We start from the raw sequence: 7,627 nt of genomic DNA, 5'->3' as shown, positions 1-7,627 counted from the left end.
TTAAGATCTGTAATGGTGCTCTTGTGATTTTTACACTTTTCACTCAGGGTTAACTGTTCAGCTATTAATTTATCTGACTGTGACTGAAGATCCTGAATCTTTGCCTCTGTGACTTTTGTACTTCTGCATTTTTAGAATGCAATTCTTTACATTTAGCATCTATCCTTGAAAATAGTAGCCGCATACAACTTATGAAGTTTAAGGTCACAATTATTTCACCATGTTTTGATTTCTTTTGATGTTTGCCAATCATGTTCCACCATTTGAACATTTCATCATCTGAACATTTAGTATCAATATATTCTTTCTTGAGTTTGCGCAAGGTATGCTCAACTATTTTGCTCCATAAAGCAAACAATATGTCACTGTTGTTAGAGATTTTCCTTTCCATCCCTGAGGAGATAATCTGAATGTTGTCATATTGTACAGGACTATGGACACTATTTACAACCTTCTAATTTCTGTTTCATGCAAATGGAGATTGTAAACAACCTTACCCACTCCGTGGTCAGAGGGCCAGCTTTAATCCATTCACAAGATCTACTGTGAAAATATGTCCTCACTCTGATGACCGATCAAAGTAAATTTCAGAAAACTCACTGCAAGGGATCCCAGGTTTCGGCACCAAGCTCTAAGGGTGGTGTCCCTACAGCGGTTCAGGCTGTAGGATTGCCGAAGGACTAAATAAATTTTAACAGCAGGATGGTATAAAATATTTCTTGTCTATTACCACCCACTGCTTGAATGAATGATGCATTTATATAGCGCTTTATTTTGTATTGCTGTACACCCAAAGTGCTTTACAATCATGAGGGGGTCTCTCCTCATCCACCACCAGTGTCCAGCATCCACCTGGATGATGCGACGGCAGCCACAGTACAACGGCGCCAGTGCGCTCACCACACACCAGCTACAGGTGGAGAGGAGAGAGAGTCATTGAGCCAATCAAGTGGATGGGAATACTAGGAGGCCATGATGGTCAGAGGCCAGTGGCGGCAATTTGGCCATGACACCGGGGTTACACCCCTATTCTTTACGAGAAGTGCCATGGGATTTTTAATGACCACAGAGAGTCAGAACCTCAGTTTAACGTCTCATCTGAAAGACTGCTTTTTGACAGTATAGTGTCCCCATCACTACACTGGGGCATTAGGACCCACGCAGACCACACTAACACCTCTTCCAGCAGCAACCTAGTTTTCCCAGGAGGTCTCCCATACAGGTACTGACGAGGCTCAACCCTGCTTAGCTTCAGTGGGCAACCAGTCTCCTGTTTCCTGAGAGAGAGAGACAGAGGTGGAAATAGAGAGAGAGGGAGGGAGAAAAAGAGGGAAAGAGGGCAGCGCCCCAAGAAGAGAGCGTCAGCTCAGGAAAGAGATCGCCGGCAAAGAAAAGAGACAGAGCAACAGTTACAATCTTCTTTTATCCCTTCCTTGACCATGTTACTAAAACCCAAATGTGAGACATTCAAACTGACCAATCAGCAGATTACAGCTTCACCCACTGTACTAAAGGTGTGACAATTAGTAGACCCTCGATGTATACACATTTTGACCTACAGGCCTTGATCACTATCAGTACATCTGTTTCTTCAGGACTTCCAAATGACCCTTTTATTACAGAGGATAGGTTTGGGACAGGAAAGCAAAAGTCTTTGATCATTTTCAACCCTAAACGTTCATTCACTCAACATGACTGTTGCCAACCTTTGATGGGAGTAGATGTAATGAATGAGAAATATAATGTTATAATCAACACATTGTGGATGTGTCACTTGTCTTAAAGAAAATAACATTTAGCATAATTTCTGTAGTGCCCCTGGGCACTTGTCCAATTACCTATATTATTAATTTATTCCTGGAGTCAACATAGTTGACTTCTCTGCTGAAGATTAAGAGATCAAATAATTAAAACACAATTACAAGGTAAGAAGAATAAAATGTTGCAGAAAAAACAGAAACCTAGTGGATGTGCATAAACTCGTATAGGGTGTTTACACAACACTGTTTTCAACTAAAACTGGAAATGTTTTGTTTTGGCCATTAATTTATGAAATGATGACAATTTGGGGGTCTGAAAATGCAAACGTTTGAAAACCGGTTATAACTGCATTAAGCAAAGTTTAGTTCAATCTTCAGGGTTAATATTACAGAAATTGAAACATGCCCCCCTGCCCCTTCTCTCTCACACATTATGCTGTCATGATGTGGACACATACAAAGTGGTTTTGAATTTGTCACTCAACTTTATCGAACATAACATAAAGTATACCATCAGATTTAACTTTTCAAAATCAGTTTTATAGTTCACCATTTAAGCAAGGAAATGCTTAAACTTTTCTGTTGTCTATTTATTTATTTTTTTAGGAAGACACCCCTATCCAAGGAGAAGACAAAGATGGCCCTTCCCAACCACCAGTTTAGAGCGAAGAAAAAATATGCTGAAAGATCGTCGCTGAAAGCTCTACTTAATTTAAGAAAAAGAAAACCACCCAAGGATTTAAAAGATTATGTAGTATAATGTAAAGTGTAGTAATAAATCAGTTTTTATTTTTAAGTTTCAATTTTTTGGGGGATGGTATACCATTTACTTTTAGACAATAAGTCACTTCATTTGAGTTATTGCGCCTTAAACTTTTTTGTTTGCTTTTGAAAGGTGTGGATTAACAAAATATTTCATAGCCTTCTGACAAGAAGATATGAATACATCTTTGTTTGCTTTGTTTTGTGTGCATTCATGCAAACTCAGGGCTTTAGAGAAATTCAAAGGAAAGAAATGTAAGAATACAGCCTGCTGTTCCCTAACAGTGATCCCAGTTTGTGCCTGTTCATGCATTCATGTAGACATTCATGCCATTTGTTGTTTTGCTGTGCCATTTGTTGTTTTGCTGTCTTGTTGTTGTGTTAATGCCTAAGTGTCTTTTCTAAATATTCATATTCACGGTTGTTCAACATTCTCACTTAACAGAATCTAAAAAGGTCCCTTTTTTTAAAGATACACACTATAATTTTATTTGGCATTTATAAATGATGACATATACTGTTGAACATTGAAACTGGCAATTGATCATTTATTTGTGCTGTATCAAACACCTGTCTAAGAGACTTTCATGGAAAGAACATCACCAATAGTAGATTCATAGGGTATCTTAAAAAAAGGACCTTGTTAGATGTCTGTTAAGTGAGAATGTTTGGTTGAACAAGTTCACACTTGTTGTAATAAAATAAGATGATCAGTGCTTCATAAGAGCAAGTAGAGCAGTTTTTCAAACAGATTCTCTCTGAAATGAATGTGATCTGTTTAATAAACATTAATTCTCTGTCAGTGGGCCTGTTGTCAGTGTTATAATCTTGCACAAGTGTTTCTTGTAATTTCAGAATTGTTAATTTATTGTCATACAAATATTTTGCATCTGTTTCATTTGAACTGCTAGAGAACAATCAAGTTGTTACATATTCTGTGTGTTCTCCCTGCTCGTATTCCCCTTGTGCCTTTGTGTTATTAAAGGAATTGATGGAAGGGCACCACCAGGAATGGAGCCTGCGGCTTAATTTGACTCAACATGGGAAACCTCACCCGGCCCGGACACGGAAAGGATTGACGGATTGATAGCTCTCTTTCGATTCTGTGGGTGGTGGTGGATGGCAGTTCTTAGATGGTGGAGCGATTTGTCTGGATCATTCCGATAACGAACGAGACTCCAGCTTGCTAAATAGTTATGTGGCCCCGTGCGGTCGGCGTTCAACTTCTTAGAGGGACAAGTGGCATTCAGCCAAGCAAGATGGAGCAATAACAGGTCTGTGATGCCCTTAGATGTCCGGGGCTGCACGCGCGCCACAATGGGCGGAGGACCCGGAGGACAGCAGCGCAACCGAATCTTCCTCTCCAGAAAGCTCTGGCTCACCCTCCGATGCAGTGATCGACATTCAGTCGTCAGGAGGAGCTCCAAAGGATACTGCTGGTACGCTCCTTGTAGAGGGCCCAGCACGTTCCGTTGGCAGCTCAACTGGTTGCGGAGGGCAAGAGGAGCGATGGTCCCCCGAGGATTACCCGTGCTACTGCCTGAAATAGTAGCACGGGTAAGTCAGTCAGTGCTACCGCCTGACTGCCGCCATGACGAGAGTTATATCTAGCCCGAGGCAACGGAGCTCCGCCCCTTTGAGGAAACAGAGCTTGGCCCTCAACTCCGTGATGATCATCTTCCCGCAATGAGAACATGACTCATCCACAAACGCCACCTCAGCGTGTTTAATCCCCAGACACGTGAGGCAGCGATCGTGACCATCACCCAGCGCCAGGTAACGACCGCATCCAGAAATGGTGGTACGTTGTCTATAGCAAGACCCACATTGTCTTTACAAAGACATAACGTCGAGTTTGCCACGCAACGTCGTCTTTAAAAAGACGCACCCGTGAATGCTCTTTTAGGGAAAAAGCTCTTTTAGCGTGTTGAAGTGCACATGGGAGATGGCCGCCTGCAACACAAACAGGGGGTAGTGCAGCCTGATGTGTGCAACCCACTCGACACGGGAAAACCACCACCACTGACACGCCGTACCACCAACACTAAGAGCTCTCAAAGAGCGCGCTGAACTCGTTCAGTCTTCTTCTCTCAGTAGAGTAGTCAGGAGCAGAACGATGTGATCGCTCGGCTCAGAAGCGAAAAGCTGAAGATGCGCTGCACCTGCTGCCTACTTATACTCACGCTGTGATCAGCGGCAGCTGGATGCAATAATCGCATGCCAATGTGCATTGGCTCGTTTAGTTTATACTCGAAGTAGATTGGTCTCTCTAAGCGAGATCCCAATTCGTCGAGAGTGACCGACTGAAAGGGAACCATTTGTCTAGGCACATTTAATTCTAAGCTTTAAAATGATACAAATTATTTAATTATAGCCTTAGAATTGGCTGAAGGAAAAATAAATTGCTACTGTCAGATTTTCATTGTTTTGAAGGCCATGCACAAGCTCTGAAAATACCTGAATTGGACCTCTGATTTCTCCATTTCCAAAAAAGATACAACTATGTCACTAGGCACATTTTAAAGGAGAGATTATAAGCTTTAGATTGATATACATTACTTTATTGTGGCCTAAAAATTGCCTGAATGAAAAATAATTTACTACTGTCAGATTTTCATTGTTTTGAAGGCCTCGCACAAGCTCTGTAAATACCTGAATTTAAAGGAGAGAATCTAAGCTTCATATTAATATAAATTAGTTTATTGTGGCCTAAAAATTGTGTGAATGCCTCAGAGGCTTGTTATGACTTTTAGTCAAGTTTGATCGTCTTCTCGGCGCTCTGCCAGGGCCAGCGAGGAGCCCCGGTGGGGCCGATCCGAGAACCTCGATCGGTAATAGCGACGGGCGGTGTGTACAAAGGGCAGGGACTTAATCAACGCGAGCTTATGACCCGCGCTTACAGGGAATTCCTCGTTGATGGGAAATTGTTTCAATCCCCATTCCCGATCACGAGCGGGGTTCAGCGGGTTACCCGCGCCTCTCAGCGCAGAGTAGACACGCTGATCCGCCCATTTTGGCGCGTGTGCAGCCCCGGACATCTAAGGGCATCACAGACCTGTTATTGCTCCATCTTGCTTGGCTGAATGCCACTTGTCCCTCTAAGAAGTTGAACGCCGACCGCACGGGGCCACGTAACTATTTAGCAAGCTGGAGTCTCGTTCGTTATCGGAATGATCCAGACAAATCGCTCCACCAACTAAGAACGGCCATGCACCACCACCCACAGAATCGAAAGAGAGCTATCAATCCGTCAATCCTTTCCGTGTCCGGGCCGGGTGAGGTTTCCCATGTTGAGTCAAATTAAGCCGCAGGCTCCACTCCTGGTGGTGCCCTTCCGTCAATTCCTTTAAGTTTCAGCTTTGCAACCATACTCCCCCGGCTGGGCTATAATGACTCTGCGCTGAAGGACTTATTAAATTATGCCCTTGATGAGCTCATTAGCCCCTGGAGCATGCTAGGATGCAATCACGTATCCTTTGAGGGGTTTGTGGAGTTCCTGGCACGTTCTTCAACTAAGGGGGCTGCAGCGCCTCCCGTGATGGCTGACAAGGCTGTAGCGCCCCCGAAGGTGGCCGACGAAGCTGCCCGCTCCCGGTGGTGGCCGAAGAGGTTTGTAGCGCCCCCGGAGGTGGCAGATGAAGCTGCAGTGCCACACTCTCGGAAACGGAGGAGGGGGAAGAGGAAGAATGGGTCCGCCTCGCCACCCCTAGAGGTGGCCAAAGAGGCTGCAGCGCCCCTGAAGGTGGCTGACAAATCTGCAGCGCCCCCAGAGGCGGCCAATGAAGCTGCAGTGCTCCCGGTGGTGGCCGAAGAGGTTGCAGCGCCCCCGGAGGTGGCAAATGAAGCTGCAGTGCCACCTTCTCGGAAACGGAGGAGGAGGAAGAAGGCTTCTTCCGTCCTTCAAGGCCGGGAGGCCTCCCTAGAGCATGGTGTCCTGCCGGCGCCGCCCAGGCTCCTTGCTCTGCCGGCTCCGCCCAAGTTCCTTGCCCTTCCGGCTCCGCCCAAGCTCAAGCTTCACGCCCTGTCGGCTCCGCCCAAGCTCAAGCTTCACGCCCTGTCTGCTCCGCCCAAGCTCAAGTTTCACGCCCTGCCGGCTCCGCCCAAGCTCACGCTTCACGCCCTGCCGGCTCCGCCCAAGCTCAAGCTTCACGCTCTGTCGTCTCCACCCAAGCTCAAGCTTCATGCCCTGTCGGCTCCACATAGGCTCCGCTCTCTGTCAGCTCTACCCCAGCTGCTTGCCTTGCCGGCTCCCTCCTTGAGGCAGGCTCCGCTCTTGCTGCCTGCCAGGCTGCCGGCCCCACCCTGGCCTCCTGCCCTGCCGGCCCCGCCCTGGCACCCGGGGTTACCTCTATCCCCAGGACCTCTTCCACTACACGGGCCTGGCCCACCATCCCTCCCCCTGATCCACCTCCGTTCCGCCTCCCTCCGGGATTGCTCTTGGTGGAGCATCTGGAATCCGCACCTTAAGGGGGGGGGGGTCCTGTCACAGTCTTCAGCGGGTGTGCCCAGGAGGGCCACCAGATGACTGTGTTCTGGGAGCACATGGCTTGTGTTGTGTTCGTCTGTTGCCATGTGCTCTCTCCTGTCGATTGTCTTGCCCCTCCCATCTTGTTACCTCGTTATTAAGTTGCTCCCCCGTGTCTCCCTCGTTAGCCTCCTCGTTTGGTTCCTATTTATTCTCCTGGTGTCTGTCATCCTGTGCTGATCCGTCATTTCTCATTGTGTGTGTTTCGTGTCTGCATGTGGTGCAGCTTTAGGCCTGCCTGTCTGTTTTTCCCCCTCGGGGTGGTTTGAGTTTGTTTTTGTTTCATTTTTATTATTAAAATAAATAACCATTTCTCCTGCAATTGAGTCCTCGCTTCATCTACCCGCACGCACCGTGACACACTGTGTGTTTTATTTTTTATTTCAGAATTGTTTAGCACACACACATTGTAATGCTGTACACAGAATCATATTATTAAATACTATTTGAATATTAATTGCTTTTATTTAAATTCAAATTGTTTTTATTTAAATATGTGACCAAGGCACCACCTAACCATATTTTTACTTTTTTATTTAGTTTTTTATTTTATTTAGTTATTTTTAGATTTTTTTTATAG

At 45.6% G+C, this 7,627-nt stretch overlaps 5 long non-coding RNA genes across 7 annotated transcripts in view; 3 read left to right on the top strand and 2 right to left on the bottom strand.

The window, feature by feature from the left end:
* Positions 1-5,901, top strand: part of LOC107572860 (uncharacterized) — an 11,364-nt gene extending 5,463 nt beyond the window's left edge. Inside the window, exon 3 of the long non-coding RNA XR_001607417.1 lies at positions 5,758-5,901. This is a non-coding gene — a long non-coding RNA (uncharacterized lncRNA). The remainder of the gene's footprint in view (positions 1-5,757) is intronic.
* On the bottom strand, positions 3,657-5,696 carry LOC107572858 (uncharacterized). Its single transcript, XR_001607414.1, has 2 exons — positions 5,613-5,696; positions 3,657-3,704 (listed from the first exon to the last, which is right to left on the bottom strand). It is a non-coding gene; the product is annotated as an uncharacterized lncRNA (long non-coding RNA).
* On the top strand, positions 3,698-5,756 carry LOC107572859 (uncharacterized). Of its 2 annotated transcripts, none has more exons than XR_001607415.1 (2): positions 3,698-3,761; positions 5,670-5,756. It is a non-coding gene; the product is annotated as an uncharacterized lncRNA (long non-coding RNA). The 2 variants fall into 2 exon arrangements; XR_001607416.1 differs by having other exon boundaries at positions 3,723-3,761; positions 5,517-5,754.
* On the bottom strand, positions 3,710-5,505 carry LOC107572862 (uncharacterized). Of its 2 annotated transcripts, XR_001607420.1 has the most exons (3): positions 5,365-5,429; positions 4,543-4,544; positions 3,710-3,823 (listed from the first exon to the last, which is right to left on the bottom strand). It is a non-coding gene; the product is annotated as an uncharacterized lncRNA (long non-coding RNA). The 2 variants fall into 2 exon arrangements; XR_001607419.1 differs by lacking the exon at positions 4,543-4,544 and having other exon boundaries at positions 5,365-5,505.
* On the top strand, positions 4,073-5,452 carry LOC107572861 (uncharacterized). Its single transcript, XR_001607418.1, has 3 exons — positions 4,073-4,083; positions 4,585-4,596; positions 5,361-5,452. It is a non-coding gene; the product is annotated as an uncharacterized lncRNA (long non-coding RNA).
* Positions 5,902-7,627: the final 1,726 nt, after the last annotated feature.

Source organism: Sinocyclocheilus grahami, unplaced genomic scaffold (assembly GCF_001515645.1).
Source record: "Sinocyclocheilus grahami isolate Dianchi unplaced genomic scaffold, SAMN03320097.WGS_v1.1 scaffold1824.1, whole genome shotgun sequence".
Classification (NCBI taxonomy): domain Eukaryota; kingdom Metazoa; phylum Chordata; class Actinopteri; order Cypriniformes; family Cyprinidae; genus Sinocyclocheilus; species Sinocyclocheilus grahami.
This window is presented reverse-complemented; position numbering and strand designations above follow the sequence as displayed.